A 17,838-nucleotide genomic window follows, 5' to 3' on the forward strand; every position below is an offset into this window, starting at 1 on the left:
CTTTTCATTTACAGAGACACACAACTGAAGTTACTCCCTGAGGGCCATTTCCCTAAAATCAGTCGTCCTATTGAAATGTGATTTTTGATTTTATTCTTTTAGATTCTTAATTATCCCTTGACTGGAATTATTTAATTATGCTTTATTCCATATAATTTTGTTAGCCTACTTCCTTGGGATATTTATTTATTTACATTTTTTATTTTACAATATTTTTGTTTATATTGTTTTTTTGTTTGCTTTTTGTTTTGGGGGGGTTTGGGGGCCACACCTGGTGACGCCCAGGGGTTACTCCTGGCTTTGCGCTCAGAGATCACTTCTGGCTTGGGGGACCATTTGGGACGCCAGGGGATAGAACCGTGGTCTATGCTAGGCTAGCGCATGCGAGGCAGGTGCCTTACCGCTTGCACCACCACTCCAGCCCCTATTGTTGTTTTTTTTTTAATATTTGAACATTTCCTGATAGAAGCAGCATTCAGTGAAATGTTTATGTGGAGTTAATAGCAATTATAATCCTCAGCTATTGTTTCCAGTTTTTATATTCTGTGATTATTAAGGCTTTTCCTGGCTAAATCTCTATATAGGCCCTTTTCTTTCTCTTTTGGGCTATACTCCTGATGCTGTCTTTAGTTTCTTTCCCTTTTGGGTTATACCTATGATGCTCAGGGCTTACTCCTAACCACTCAGAGATCACTCATGGCAGGCCTGAAAACCATGCGGTGTGCCAGGGATTGATCACTTCATATTACATCAGCCACATGTAATACAGTATCCATTGTCCTAACTCTTCAGCCCTCACTTTCATTTTAAAAAAAATATTTAAACAAATAATTTTTTCATTTAAACATCGTCATTACAAAAAAATTTTTTTACAAAAGAAATTGTAGTTGGGTTTCAGTCATAAAAGAACATACCCCCCTTCACCCGTGCAACCTTCCCATCCCAATGCCCCCATTTCATCCCTCCCTCACTCCCCCCCCACATGTATTCCAGACAGGCCTTCTCCATCCCTCACTCACTGACATTGTTATGATAGTCCTCAGCGTAGTTGTTTCTCTAACTGCACTCTCCACTCTTTGAGCCCTCACTTTCTTGATCTTCCCTTCATTCCCTCACAAATTGAGGGGTAAATAATGGAGGGTACCAAGACCAGACAGTCGTATGAACATTAAGTAGAAATTTAAAAAATGATCAGATTTAAACACCAAATCCAAAGCCAAGGACAACAGAATCAACATCCAGTCTACAACATGCTAGACACAGAGGGGACCACTTATACTAGCAACCTGGGTGATAAAGGAGGGGGATATGGGATGCTTGCTGGGAACAGGGGTGGAGGGAGGACAACATTGGTGGTGGGAATGCCCCTGATTCAATGTCACTATGTACCTAAAAATTTAATGTGAATGATTTGCAATCCATTTTGTTCAAAATAAAAATAAAAAAATAGGATGATTAGGAAAAAATATGCTTCTGCTTTGTTATCTTTCCACTAGTCATAAATCTATACCAATTGAATATATACATTCTTTGTAGTAACTTGAATTTGTGTCACAGTATCAAAATTAGTGGAACAATCATATATGGGGGTAAATTAACAATACATATCTCTGACACCACGGAATTTTTTAACTCTATTAAAGACAACCAATTTTATAAGTGCTATTATCAACTCAATACAAAATCTGAAACTGTAAACAAATGCTACTGATATTTACATATACAGGTAAAATTATACAGAAAATACTATAAACCCAACCTGTCCACATCTACACTCTTAGTTTTTGGTGGAATTCTTGAAATTGATTTTATTTATGGTGAATAAAGCTAAGCAGGTATGCAAAACCTGATTAAGCTTAAATAAAATTATTTTATTGAAGACCGTGACTAGTCTCTAAGTAAAATAATTTCACTGAAATTGGGTATATATTCTTTTATTCATTTACATGAAGGTTAGAGTTTTGCCACACCCAGTGGTTCTTGGGGGTTATTTTTGGTTCTTTGCTCGAGTGATCCATGGCTGTGTTCTGGGGACCATATGTGGTGCCAAGGACATTCTGTATGCAAGGCTTTAACTCCTGTTCTATATCTCCATCACTAGGAATTATGTGCATTCTTGAACAGGAATATGGAAATCTATATTTAATTAAAAAATTTCTTGGGGGGGCCAGAGCAGTGGCACAAGCAGTAAGGCGTCTACCTTGCACTCGCTAACCTAGGATGGACCTCGGTTCGATTCCCAGCTTCTCATATGGTCCCCCAAGCCAGGAGTGATTTCTGAGTGCATAGCCAGGAGTAACCCCTGAGCATCACTGGGTGTGGCCAGAAAAATTGCTGTGGGGCATTGCAGAGAAAAGCATTTTAGGTGGTTTTACAAAACAACTGCATTTTGACTCAATGGAAGCACAACCCAGTAAAACTTATTTCTGAGCTTAGAATAGCCAGTACTATTGAGTTATGAAGAAATGAGAATAAAGCAAGAAAACTTTTCTAATATGGTCTTCTAGGATTAAACATGTAAAGAGCCATACTTCCTGGTTTACAACTTTATAGAAACAAAAGGACTAAATTCAAGAAGTAGACTCTTAGTCTTGTTGACATTTTAGGTTCGCTAAATCTTTGTTTTAGGGAGTTATTCTATGCACTATATAGTAAGTAAAATCCCTAACTTCAACCTACTGAATTCTAATAACAACTTCTTTAGTGTTTCTAAGTAAAGACATGCCTAGATATTTCAAAACTTTGACCCACTAGGGAACAAATTTAGCCCTGGTTAAGAGCCACTGACATACAGGGTGATTGAGGTAAATATAGAGTCATATATTTCTTCAAAGGTCTTGAGTATTCATCTAGTTAGTCATTTAGCAGACATTTATTGAGTCCCCATGACCTTTTAGGTATTCTGCTATGCATTAGGAATACAAGTTTGAGCAAAGTCCTGAGCTCGTGGAGCTTACATTCTAATGGATACACTGCCATATGCTCCTAACCAGATCCATCCCTTTTACTTCATACAGCTTAACAACAAATGTTTCAAGTCAGCTGAGGGCCAAGGAGAGAAAAACAAGTTCATATTTGAAGACTTTTTCAGTTTATGAACCTAAAAGAAATCACTTTGATTTAAAAATGAAACTTGGCAAGTGATTAGTTCATATGTTTTAGTTTATAATATGTTTTAATCATTTTGGGTGTTTTCAAAACAAATGGTGAGATTAGAGTTTTTTTCCCCCTTCCTATTTTTGGCCCTTTTCCTCTGGAGAGTCCTTCTCATGTTTAGTTTTGGTGTTCTTAGTATATTTGAAGAATGCTTTTAAGTATTTGAAATGTGTGCACATGGATTAAAAGGAGATGAAGAAGAAGCACATGATTCCATGGATTCTTACTGGAACCCTACCCCCCACCAAGGTCCAAAGTAGGGTTCAGCTATCACTTCCTCATGGAAGTCTTCTACATTTGAAACTCATCAAGCATGCATCCTCTGACCTGGAGTGATCCCCTGGCACTCTTTATCTATTTGTATTACAGTTATACGTAAAGAATGAACTGTGATATTTGTTGTTCAGGTATTTTCTTTTCTCTGGAATGTAAACTTAATGAGTGTGTCAGCATGTCTGCTCTGTCCACAGTTCTGTTATGTTCAGCATAGTGTTGGTACACTGGAAGTGCTCCAGCGATTCATGTCGAATGACTTGCCAACCAAGAAGTCTAGTTCTGAGGTTGTCCTATACAAGCTCTTTTAATCTTTCTGTGTATTACTTTACCCTCACCTTTAGATTTCATTGTGTTTATCTTTGTTTTATTGTATACTTATAAATTCCTAACTTCCTGCTTAAACCTGTAAATTTATGGTGCCTTGAGCATTATGTAAAGTGTTAAGGAGTTTTGAGAATAAATCCTGTTGATTATCAGTGAAATAATGTAACTGATTTTACTTGCTTTTTATTTTAGTGTTTTGTTGGGTTTTTTTTTTGTTTTTTTTTTTGGTGTGGGGGCCACACCCAGTGGTATTCAGAGCTTACTCATATCTCTGTGCTCAGGGATGATGTCAATTTCCTCTGCTAGAATTAAGTTCCATGAAGATGGAGAAGGTTTCTTTTCAGGAACACTAATCTTTTGATATATATATATATATATTCCTGAATATATATTCAAAATGTATTTATTGAATAAGTAGTAGTGTTGGAGAGATAATATACTGGCTACAGCAGTTTCATAGCATGCAGTCTGCTCTGAATTCAATAGTTGGCACCACATATGGTCCAAGGACTGCGAGAATTAATCTCTGATTCAGGAGTAAACCTTGAGCATAGCTGGATATGTCCAAAAACTAAAAAAAAAATAAAAGAATAAATAAATAAATGGTAAAATTTTATATCAGTCTTATGTTGGTTATTAGATTAATTGCTTGTTAGTATACCAAAAATACAATTACATGGCATTTTTACTCATTAGTTTATTCATTCAACAATTACACTTGATATTTTCCTTTATATCACACATACTAGCTTCTTTGAACAATACTCCACTTATAGAAAAACCGTTATACTCAAAGATACAATATTTACTAAGAATGTCAGTTAACTAGGACTACTATAACAAATTGCCATAAATTGGGTGGCTTGAACAACATAAAATTATTGTATCAATATTCAAAGATTACACATCCATGATTTAAGTGTTAGCAGGGCTGATTTCTACTGAAGATTCAAGATAAAATCTGTTCCATGTCACCCTACTGTCTGCTACTGGTTTTCTGGCAGTATTTGCTGTTCTTTGCTGATAGAAGCATCACTCTGATCTTCATCATAATTTTTATATGGAATTCTGTCTGTATGCATATCTGTGTTCAAATGTCTCTGTTTAGAAGGACAACAATCATGTTAGATTAGGGCTCCATTCAGCTCTAATTTTATTTCATATTAATTTCATTAATGATCACAATGATCTACAAAAACTATAATGATCCTATCCCCATATACACATTTTTTTTGTATTAAGTGTGGCCTGCTTTAGCATATAAATTTAGAGGTGAGATGGGTTGACAATTTCATCCATAGTATAACATAATTGACATCTTTAGGTAATTTTATATATGTGTCTCAAACTCAATTTACCTGGGGGCCGCAGGAGGCAAAGTCGGGGTGATCCTTGAATGCAAAGTCAGTAGTAAGCCTTGAACATTGGGGAGGGGGAATGACCCAAACAACTAAAACAAAACAAAAGAAAGAAAAGATTCCTCTAGGGCAGGGCCACAAAATGTTATACGGAGGGCCACAAATGGCCCATGGGCCTCGAGTTTGAGACCTCTGTATATAGATATAGTTATACAGATATGTAGGAATATTGAAAGTGTATACCTGGTCATAAACAAGCCTACTCCCAATTGTGCTCAGGGTAACTCCTGATGGTGTTGGGAATCAAACTTGGCCATTCTGCCTGACCTTTGTTCTGTTTGTATGACCTAGTTAGTGATATTTATGGCTATCTTCTTATTTGTGAATATTATTTCTCAGATAGTACATAGTTTCATAAATGTATAAAGAAATTAGTATTATAGCAATAGTATTCTCCATATCACATAAACACATACTTATAGAGATCATTATAGATATGAAGATACAAAAAGAAAAACAGGCGTGAATTTGCATTACATATTTTATTAATGCTTAGTAACTTGATATTATAAGACCCTGGTTTATGTGGAAAAAATGATATTCTGCAGGTATTTTCATGTGAGGTAAAGGCTCTTGGACTTTGTTTTATGGAGCCATACAAGGAAGCAACTCAGAAGTCAAAGTTTATTAGAGTGTAAGGGCATATAATGTGTGGATTTTATTGTGTGCAAAATATTTATTAATGGCACAAACTTTTTAAAATTTAAAAAAATAAATTTAAGTAGACCTTGTGATCAAGCCATTTAGAGGATTTCTTTTTGATCTTTGTGGTTGAACTAGAAGCATCACCAGAGAAACCAGACTTTAATGTGTTGAATATTATGTAAGGCTATAGGAACTTTGGAAGTATGGAAAACCAGGTTCATGAATATGGTTTGATTTTTATTAGTTTGTTATGGCTGTTACTTTTGCTTGTTAGTTTAGATGAAGTCCAATTATTTTAGCAAACATAAAAATGGCAAATAGGAATAAAGAAGTAACTTATAAAAGATAGAAGATCCTAAAAGCGGTCTCTACAATGCTTTGGATGGGTTCTGACAGAGGCAGAATCTCGGGAATTACGTTTAATATCTCATTTCCCTCTATACAAGGTAAAAGAAACATTAACAGGTAGGAGGAAAGGATAGAGCATGAATTATAAAGAGAGACAGATAAATAGGGACAGGAAAATGAGAAAGAAAACTGATGAGGGATAATTAAAAGAAAAACAGAGGTGTGGAGGAGAAACAAAAAAGAAAAGCTTAGTAGCTCTGAAATGCCAATTCAAATTAGAAATCATGATTCTGGTGGGGCAGTAGTCTATACAGCATTACAATTTTTTCTCCATCATTGTTCAGCAGCATGGGAATTGATATTGATGAATATATATAATATGCACCTGTATTCATCTGGATATGTTAGCATGTAGAGTTGAAAACCATAAAGGAGGAAATGAATGGATCTGGTAGATGTTTTAAGTTAACAAGTTAACAGACATGAAGTTTCAAGCTAGTTGCAAAGAAATTGGGCATCAATAATCTGATAGAAAAGAGAACTGATTGAGGGTGGGCCGGAGGGAAATATAAGGATTAAATATTTTATATTTAGAGTCATTTATAATCCAGTTGGAAATCTTAGCTTTCCACACACATCTTTTGCCATCCATCTCAAACAAACCACAGAATGTAGACTAAACACTTCAGAGAGCAAAGATTGGTATCAGAAATACAGCCTGGATGTCAGGATTTCATTCCTAGATTTGCCAGTATCTTAAGGTTGCATCATTATCAATATTTCACAAATTGCAAAATCCTTACGAAAAGAATGTATGTAAAACTGAATAAATAGGTGTCTTCATTTTTTGTTTCATATTGAGAAAGTGTATTAGCCTTTCCTTAAAGCATGCTTACTTGTTTGTCTTACTCTAAGATTCTTTATTCTATTACATCCTTCTTTTGAGACTTACTCCTCCTTTCTGTGTTTTACATTTTGCTTATCTCTGTCTTTAGGCATAATAGATGTCTCAGCAACCCTCCTTCATACATTGACCAACTAAGTATTTAAAGAATACTAAAGTATTTAAAGAAACAAGCTTTTCACTGAAATGTTTACAAAACACCTTGCACTGCTGCCATTACCCAATGCAAGCCAATAAAGCTGAAGTTCTGTCATATTCATGAGAAGCACACTGCCTACATTGTTGTTCATTGTGAGATACCATGCTTTAGTTATCCTTTACTTGTTTGAGCAACTACAAATGAACATAATATAAAACATTTGCAAGTTCTCTAAACCTCATGAGAATCTTTAAATTCTTCCTTATGATGTTGAAGATTAAAAAAAAATGTTGGGGGAATCAACCATCAAGCTTAGGCCAGAATTGTTTGCTTATTACTAAATTTGTGTATATACAATCCTTTTCATTCCCTTACTCATCTTTTTCTTAGAGCTCTTTCTCACAATACTATAAAACAGAGCTGTTCTGGAGATTAGTATGATCAAACACACCATCAATTTTTAAATCTCAAAAGTCTGTTTTCCAATTCTTTATCAATCAAATATAGGTTGTATTTTCATGTTAATATAAATGTACTATATATTACCATAAATATTCTCTAAATCTCTTTATTTGATTGCACTCTCTTCTAAAATTGTTCCAAAATAGATATTATGTAGAAAGATACAGAGGAAAGAACCTAATGAATGGAGGACTAAAGTATAGAGTTTTGTAAAGATAAAGCAACTTAGTGAAGAAAGGAAACTAATAGGGAGATGGAAAAAGTAGTTGTTTTACTTTACTCCAGTTCCTTCATAGACTTTTATGTTTGGTTTTGATATTACTCTTCCAAAATACCTTCAGATGACTTCTTCAACACAATTTGCTCAAATTATCTTAGTTACCCAACAAGATGAGCTCTCCTATTCCAGCATGTTAACATCTTCTTCAGCCTACCCAGCCCCTGATTGGGTAGTTGGACCACCCTCCCCCTTTGACATACTGTCATGAAGAGTTTTAACATCTGATGTAAGTCTGAAAAACAAATAAGTGACAAATTATTTTGCTTTATTAATACCCAATAGATAAATAGATAAACAGCTTATCAAATTCATTCATTCTTTTTCCACAACATAGAAAGATATCTATTTTAAAAAGGGATTATGTATGTATTCACCTCTGGTTACACAAGACAAATTAGAGTATTAACATTAAAGTAGAACAATGGTATTCACAATTTTAATACCAATGTTTGTATCATAAGATATCTGAAAATAAAATGAGAGACTTGCTGTTAAATTTCTTCATTTTGCAACACATGAGAGGAAAATAATGTTTAACAAGTTGAGGAAGTTAGTGTTGGCTTTAATCTTAGACAACTAAGCTGAGAAAAATTATATGTGTAGTAGAGAAGCACCTCCCTTGAAGAAACTTCATTGAAGTTACTTGAATAATATGTGGTTCTCTCTTGACTGCAGAAATGTTTTAGCCCAAAGAATAAATGAAGGCTATATCTGGGAGCCCATTTACTAGTAATTTGCCTGTAGCATGTAGTTGATATGTGTATTTATAGAATGTTTTTGGGGCCATACCTGGCTGCTCTCAGGGATTACTCCTGGCTCTGTACTCAGAAATTGCTCCTGGAAGACTAGGAGGCCATATGAGATGCAGGGATTAAACTTGGGTCTGTCCCAGGTTGGCCACATATTAGGCAAATGCCCTACCACTATAGGCCCCTAGAATGTTAGTGAAGTAAAATCAAAGTATTGCTTAAATTCTTTCTGACTAGTATCAGCATTAGCACTCTCCAAGTGTATATAGAGGAGAATGGAACTTATGACTTTGGGTCTAAGTCCCCAGAGTCAGAGGGAAAGAGTCTTGGCAGGCTAGGGGAGTTGTTTTCCAGAGATTTCAGCAGAACACTTGCTAGGGACTGTTGCCCTATTTTTTTATTTTAAAAATGAAAAGAAAAATGGTATTTTAAAAAGATTATGGACCATTTCAAATATGCAAACACTTCTGAAAAGGCTTTGTATAAAATTTTCTTGGCTATTTTAGAAAGAAAATGAATTGGGGGTTATATTTGAATAAAAATTGATTGATATTATAAATTAGTGACCAAAGTGTCAGTTTATTAATAAAGATTAGTAGATCTCACAGGGCAATTGATAAGAACAAATAAGGAACAAGAAGATGTACAGTTTTATGGGAAGGTTATGTTTATGATAAGTCTCCTAAGGGAACTAATAAGACGTTGGTAATAATTGGGAAAATCCCTAAAATGTACATTAGAGTAGAACATTCTTGAGAGCAGAAGTGGAGTCTAATTAGCAAAGTAATTAATATTAGACTGAGAAAAAAATCTGTTCATCTGTTAAATGAATTAAAGAATACATGCTTCCATCTGGGCAATGCTTTTACTTGTTCCTTATCTAAAAGATACTCAAAAAGTTCAAAACATTTTAGGCCTCTCTCCAATGAGACGGTTGAATTTTAACAAGGGCAGAAAGTCACTAATTTTCAATTGATTTATTCCTTTTAATCCCATTCACAGTTCTATATTTGTTCACACTTCCCCACAAGATAAGCATAGTCTATGGCCAGTTTGACCAATTCTGCATGAAAGTGATGGAAATGAGGTCAGAGAGGTTATATGAGATTGGTCCCCACTGATCATTATTAAGACACTGAAAGCCCAAACATCAAAAACCTGAAAATGTCTTATTGAGAGGAAACATTCAAAGAACAGCTCTGTTGCAGGATCACCAGATCATGCAGTTCCCCAAGACTAAAGCCATAAATGTCTGAATTTCATATTGGCTAATTACCAAATACAAAATTTATAAAAAGCATAAACAAAAAATTGTGTCTTGTATTAGTTATAACACCCAACCATATCTAGGAGAAGCTGAGAGGCAATAGTGAATATGTTACAGCACTTTCAGAAGGTCGGTCTTTGATTCCTTAGGATTTAAAGTATGGGATTTGAAACACCTCAAATAAGAATATATGTATGGGGTCATTGACAGTATATCATGTAGGGAACTTGACTTGTACACCACTGACCCAGGTTCAATCCCCAGCATCCCATATGGTTCCCTGAACATTCCAAAAGTGTGGGTGCCCCTGCCTGCAGGGACACCAATTAAGATGTGGTTATTCTTTCTTGGAGGGAGATAGCGCAAACACAAAGACATGTAGACAGACAAGAGTGGGGAAAGGATTCCAGCCAAATCCGAATCCATTTATTGAAACTCAAGGCCCAGTTTATATACTTTTTGTGGGCACAGTTCTGCTCGTAAATATGTCAATGGGGATAAATATATTGAACAGGCCAGATTGTCCAAATAACAGGGCCCATTGGCAAGTGAGATGGAATGTGCAGATAATCAGATCTGTCTCCATCAGGTAGGGATGCACTGATAATGGAACCTATCTCTGGCAGGTGGAATGTATAGATAAGGGGATCTTATAGATTATACTTAGTTTCCCAGGACCAAAGTCCTGTGCCTTCTTTGTTTCTGAAGAAACCTTAAATCTTAAATGTTTACATTTAATTCTCAAGGCTGCCTGCTTTTATCATATCTCTCTGCTTGTCCCCTTTAAGTCTTAAATCTTAAATGTTTACATTTAATTCTCAAGGCTGCCTGATTTTATCATAGTTCTGTGTTTGTCACAAGGCCCTTCTTTTTAGCTAAGTTTTCTACCTGTTCTAAGGGCTCCTCTCTCAGAAGCAATTCCTAAATGCAGAACCAGAAGTAACTTCTGAACATGACTGAGATAGCTGAAAACCAAAAACTAAATAATTTTTAAAAGAAAACATATATGAAAAAGACCATTAGAAATTAAAGCTTTAAAAGGTATTATACTGTCTGTTTATTGCACATAGAAATCTTGGACATGTGTCACTTTGCAGAGAAAAGAAAGATTAGAAGTTGACAGAAGACTAAGATGCTCTATGTCCAAGCCTTACCCAAATGAGCCAGATGCAATAATTTCTTTAAGATGGGACATTCAAGAAAGATAATTTCCTAATCATTTATTTACAAATTTTTAACCTTTAAAGCCATATACTTGTATAACTCAAGGGGAAAACACGGATTTTTTTTCTTATCATATACTAGAGATGACACCTAAAATATGATGGTTCTTTCGATTGCTTCTAAAAGGACTCGAAATTGTCTGTCTCCATTTGACTGGCCAGTATGTATTTGTATGATTTATCAGTGTAAATTTTAGCAGTATCTTACACTTACTGTCTAAATTAATGATATTCCAGGGCTGGTGTTTTTTTTATTTTTTGCAATGACAAGTATTCTACAGCATATACATTATGTTAAAGATTTTTTACTTTAGCATATGGACACTTTCTATAAAAGCCTTTTCAGTTTCATCACGTTGACAAGCTGATTCCATAAATCACCCACCATCATCATGTTCACTTTTTTTTCATTTTTTGAAGTTAGAAAACAGTGATCATCTTAGAGTTTTCAAGTCATTCACTTCGGCAAAAATAAATCTGGAAAAACATGATGGGCCTATTTCTTGCGATAGAAAAAAAAGGATGAGTTATGGCATTCTTCTCTTTGGCTCTTCTCTTAAATCCCCAACAAGATAGGGAAAGAAGTTATAGATTGTTCTTTTTTTTTCCAGTGAAGTAGTATTTAAAAAAATGGTGAAGCAAGGTTCCCTACCTTGAAATTTATTTAATCAACATCATTTGTCATTTAAAACAGCAACCAATACATGACACACAAACAGATTTTATTCAAGAATTTTTATACTCTCTGATAAAATAGTATTTGGTGATGTTCTAGAATAACACAATAGTTTTTAAATTAGAGTAGATATATTTCAGCTCTCCTACCATCATGCTTTCCTTGCTGAGAAGAAAACAAGCATTATCATGCTGCTGCTGGGTCATTTAAAGCATAGAGTAGATGTGTGAAATGAGGGGGAAAATGCTCAGTGTGGAGTTAATTAGCTCTGTGGAGTTGTAGGTGGGTCACTTCCACAGGATTAATGGTACAGAGGGAATGATGCATGTATAGATGTATAAAATTGAAAGAGTTGTGAACCTTCAAACTCTGAGAAACACTTTGAAACCTTTGAAGAAAAGAAAGAAATGTTTTGATTCAGTTCCTATTTTATTGATCAAAGTACAATGGACTTCCCTATAAATATTTGGTGCAGGTCATTGTCAGTAAAAAATAATCAGGTTTAAAGTAAACTATGACAATTGGCACTTTTTTGTTTTGTTTGTTTTTGTTCTGGGGCCACACCCAGGACACTTAGGGGTTGGTTACTCCTGGCTATGAGCTCAGAAATCGCTTCTGGTTTGGGGACCATATAGGACACCAGGGATAGAACCCAGATATGTCCTAGTTCAGCCTCGTGTGAGGCAAACACCCTACCACTGCACAATAGCTACAGCCCGACAATTGGCACTTTCTGAAAGTTAGCCTGCTAAGTTTTTGTAATCAAATCTTTCTCAGCTTTCTTTAATGTGCTTTATTTTCTAAATCTCATTTTGGAAACAACACTATTTCTTCCTGAATGTATGGGCAAATCCTTTTTTATTTATTTTGATCATGTGTTTCATACATTGCCATGGCTTCCTGGCCACTGAGATCAGTTCAGCCTGAATTTATCATTAAGTATTTCCACTAGGTTGTTTATGGTCTAATCCTTTCATAAAATGGGAGGTTGAAAAGCTGACAGAGAAAGAAAAAAAAGAAAAAGAAAAGTTGACAGAAACATCTCCAGTTCCTAGCTCATGAAGAGATAAACTCAAGAATTCTGGTATTTATAAAAAAAAAAATTCACAGACTGAGTTTCCTTTTCTTTTCTCCTTCTTTCCTTTTTTTTTTTTTTTTTTTAAATTATAAGAAAGACTGTGAATAAAGTGTCCTTGAGCCATTGACCAAAATGGTAGCAAAGGGCCAGGAACCAATGAAGATGAGCCAGAAAAAATTTATTAATGAAGAATGTTAGCAAGGTTTTAGTGCAAAACAGATATGTTTTCATACATTTCTGTTTAAATTACTCTGACACAAGTAGAAACAGTATTCATAGACTGTGTGATAAGAAGTCTGAAAACCCCCAAATGTTAATTTTGTCTATGTTACGTGTATGTGTATTTTCAGTTAAATTTGAGGTGGAGAACCAAGTGAACCCTTGATAATAAAACTGGAAAATGTGATGGAATCAGAAGAAACTTACACTGCTACCACAACACAAAAATACATGATCATCATATACAACACTGATTAAAACCTGAATTTTGATCTTGTAAAGATAATAAAGGAAAACTCAAATTCCCTTAAGAGGAAATAATATTAAAGCAATTAGCTTAGTATTTGTTCTGATAACCAGAGAACAAGTTGAAGTGAGGGAGAATAGAGGACTAAGTGTCCCCAAAGAGGCAACCCCAGTCACATTTGTTTCTTTTTCTTCAACCACCTGATGAAAAAATTGTGCCTGTGAAAGTAAGAGACAGAGGAAGGGAGGCAGGATGTTAGTTTTAGGAATTCTAATGACCTACATTAACAGCTCATTGTGCCCCAGCTTTTCAAAATTCAAGTTGCTGGTTACCTTAACACCTTTTATGTTCAGTTCATTCTTGACATTTCAAACAGCATAAGCAATGCGTGCATACTCTAACCATTATTCTGGTTAGTTTGTCAATGTTAGCTTAATGTTGACTTTCTTTTCTATAGTGATACTGAGCAAAATGTTTTTTTGGAAAGGTCTTAAACCTCTATCCTCCCAACTCCTTATCATAGTAATAACTAATCTCAGGAAGTCATCATTAAAATGTAGAACAATGTCCTATCACACATCAGGTACAAAGAAATGAACATTTATTTCTTTGAATCACTTTTAGTGAAAATAGTGTTTTCAGAATAACATTGCATACCTCGTTTTTTCTTTTTTTCTTTCCAATGAATTTTTGCACATTACATTGAAATTTTTTTCTTCCTACCAAAGGTTGAAGAACACTCCAAAGCTTTAGTATCTAAAGTCCATCTTTAGAAATAGTTTTTATTTTCTATAATGTACTGCCAATTTCTTATGTGTGTGTATTTTGACCTTCCTGATGCTTCTGCTATGTTCTGTCTGTTGATTGGTACATGTTAGTTCTTTGCTTATAAGAGTTGGGCAATAGTTTAGTCATCCCGTCCAAATCCGAGCCATAGATAGAATGGGCTCATCTTCTATTTAAGAAATGTGGCAAACTGTTTTTAAATGAATTTGGTTCAGGCAAGGTCATTGGAACTGTTCATTTAATCCTGTATGCTGTATGTAACGAACACTTCTGCTGAACTCCAAAGCTGAAAGGTAAATAGATCAGAAAGCCAATAACTTGCCACCGTGCTAGATCTTTACCCTGAATCTCTTTATTATATTTGCATTCTTGATCATATGGGAACCAATTTGGTCACTTAAAAGGATCTTTACACAGGTTCTTCTTCTTTTAAAGATGTTCTTGGTAATAATAAGTTCTTTTATTGTTTTCTGCATTTTGATTCTTGTTAAATTTTTGATTGAGTCTATATGATACTCATAACTGGGTTATGCATACTTAACTACATTTTTTAGACATTAAAGAAATAAATGCTAATAAATAAAGAATGCTTTATTCTGATCATTATTAAAACTATTGTTAAAAATAAAAATTCAAGTTTTTTTCTTAATTCTATTTATGTTACACTTGGCAGCTTGAATCAGAAGATATATATATATATGTATATTTATGCGTGTATATATTTTAAGTTTATAACTTACATATTTTTGTTATTGCCTAATCCTCTTAAAACTACAAAGCATATTACTCAACTGTGTTGTGATTATGTACAATTTTTAGGGTCAAAATGTTATTAGAATTTTGTTGTCAAGTAGACCTAAACAAGATGAGAAAAATCATTGAATCCACTTTCCTGACTAGAGGTAGTGCTGCATTTATTGCATCCAAAATAGATGAGAGTCTTTCCTATTTGAAAATAGCCACAAAGATAGAAATTTTGTAACTGCTCTTTATAGTCTCTTCGATTATTTACCACTTCTGCATTTTGGATATTCATCTTAAGTTTTAACTTCAATTCTTCACTCAACAATTTAATAGCAGTTTGCCCTAGGACAAATGTCCTAATCATTATCCTTTAGAAACAACTCTTTTAGAGTCAGAAACTACGAAGATATGCAGATATGTACCTCAGTTCTTTCTTTCTTACTTTCCTATATAGTGTAATCTTTTAAAAATGCATTTGATTTTCTAATTTTTTTTTAAGAGTGGAAAAAATGGCTATTTAAAAAGGTTTGGTCATCTATATGCCTCTGATGAGGTCACACATGTTTTAGTTTCACTGTTCAGATGTGGAAATAGCCACTGTTGTTTTTTATTGTTATTATATGCTGATGGACAGAGCATTTGTGTTCATTTAACCTTGAGGTTGAAACTTGTTCCTAAAAAAGTAACTGACTCACAGCATTGGCTAGACCCAAGAATAAAGAGCATCAGTTTTCCTAATCTTAAAGCTCATCTTGCCCCCACTCCTAAAATGCACTAAAATTAACTTTTCTTTGACCTCTCTCTGATGCTATTTATTTACTGGTTTAACAAGTTTTTTTTTTCTTCATCTTTGTCTCCTAAAATAGATAGACAGGATTTATTCAACAAACGTTAGGGAGTCATGCTGTGTTTAGGACACTATGCTAGGCTTGGGATATTCGAGTGTGAACAGTTAGCAAGGACTGAGACAAAGATGTACTAGGCATGTTTAAGGGGGAGCAAATAATCTATTCTGTTATATAAGGAAGCATGGGTGTGTGTGTGGAGGGCGGGAAGCTAAAGAAGTGGATTAGAGCCAGATTGTGAAAGATCTTGGATGCTTTTAAGCAAATAGTTACTGGTAGAAAGGACAAAAGTAACATTTTCCAATCTATATTTTGTAACACTCTTTTAAAGTCTTTAAATCATATACAGTGTCTGTTTTGTCTTGTGTTAGAATCGAATGCACTATCATCTGATACAAGTACCTGCTTAATATGTATTTTTTGATATAAATTTTGTGTCATGGTTTTTTCCTTTGTAATAAGAGAAAAAATGTTTGAGTGAAGACAGCCTTCTGTTCACACTGATCTGGATGTTTCTATCTCCTGCTGTGCCCATATTTATTCCAAAACCCTCTGTACCACTAACACGCTACTTTCTGTGTTTAGACACCAAGGAGGCTTGGGATGAGTTTGCCATCTACTAGGCACCACCTTTTTTGTACCAAATGGTGTTAATAGTGGACTATGAGTAGCAATATGGCAGAGTATCAAATTGATTGGACTACACAATAATAATGCTAGGCCTTTAAAGAACCCCCTAAAAGACATTAAATTAGTGTTGTCCCTCCTCTAGCACACTAATCATTTATAATTCATAAGCTACAATTTCAAATAATTAAAATACAGTGAAAAAAGTTACTTGGGATCTTTTTTTATCATGCCATAGAAATGAGTTTATTTTAGAAATATTAACTATAAGAAATCATGCTATATAGGGCCCAGAACCATAGCCTTAGTACATGACTGAAACCCAAATACAATCATGTATGTAATAAAGTTGGTTAAATAAAATAAAAAAAATTTTTGCCTTGCAACCCCTCCCACTGTTCTCCTTTGATTTATTTCTAATCTTTAATGTTCTATACTATCTCTATAAAAGTCAAGAATTCTCAGGGGGATTTATAAAAGATGGGGTCGGGTGGGGTGAGGGAAGGAGGAGTGTCAAGTTATATCAATGATTTCTCAGGCTCAGAGAGTCTCAGACCTAATTGTTATACGTTAGATTATTTAATTCTCTTTTTATTGATCATCATTTTAGCATCCAGTATATTTCAGATATACTTTAGAGTTATTGCACCTTGAAAAGTAAAGCTTCAACTACAATTTCCTTATCATTTTCAAGATAGATCTTTAAAAATGGCTTTCATATGCAGACTCCAATATATGAATGACCATTTGTGATATTATTAAGTCTTTTTAATAATGACTAAAAGTAATTAAAATACCTCAAGAAATTTGTCTGCAGAAGATTGTAGGTGTTCAGCATGCACATCTGAATAACCCTTCCATCTGAGTTTAACTTGTAAACCTTTGCCAGATCAAAAATAGAGAATTAAAAACCTCCAAATTCAGAGTGCATAAAATGTCATTAAATCTAGCATAAAATTTCTTGAATCTGTCAGATAAAGGAAATCGTGTATCCAGAGTGAAGATGGAATATCAATTGACAGGAACCTATGAAGCTGGCACTTATTCTGAGAGACATATGAATCTAAAAATCCAATAGTGCTTTAGCCTTTGAAAACACTGGAAGCCAGAAAGGTATTAGGAAAATCAATAAGGTAAAAATCTTCATCTATTTGGAATTATTCCCACATGAGAATTAATTAACACAATACTTGTAAAACATTAATGGATATAAAATAAATATTATGACTAATCATAGGGGCAAAAAGGTATACACCCACCCATGAGAAAGAAAAACCATTAGAAAGATTCAACCCATGTCTACCAGTGATTTTTGTCCTTTGTCATTCTATTTACCCTCTTGAGCTTGTAGGATGTGATGAACTTTAGTTCATCTGAATTCCTTAGCTCTGTCATCAATTCTAATTTTCTGATCATTTCTGATAA

General features: G+C 34.4%; 1 long non-coding RNA gene across 1 annotated transcript in view; it reads left to right on the forward strand.

Annotated features, from left to right (window-relative positions):
- LOC126026149 (uncharacterized) overlaps window positions 1–17,482 on the forward strand; it is a 224,402-nt gene extending 206,920 nt beyond the window's left edge. Inside the window, exon 4 of the long non-coding RNA XR_007501576.1 lies at window positions 17,388–17,482. This is a non-coding gene — a long non-coding RNA (uncharacterized LOC126026149). The remainder of the gene's footprint in view (window positions 1–17,387) is intronic.
- The last annotated feature ends 356 nt before the right edge of the window (window positions 17,483–17,838 follow it).

Source organism: Suncus etruscus, chromosome 13 (genome assembly GCF_024139225.1).
Source record: "Suncus etruscus isolate mSunEtr1 chromosome 13, mSunEtr1.pri.cur, whole genome shotgun sequence".
Taxonomy (NCBI): Eukaryota; Metazoa; Chordata; class Mammalia; order Eulipotyphla; family Soricidae; genus Suncus; species Suncus etruscus.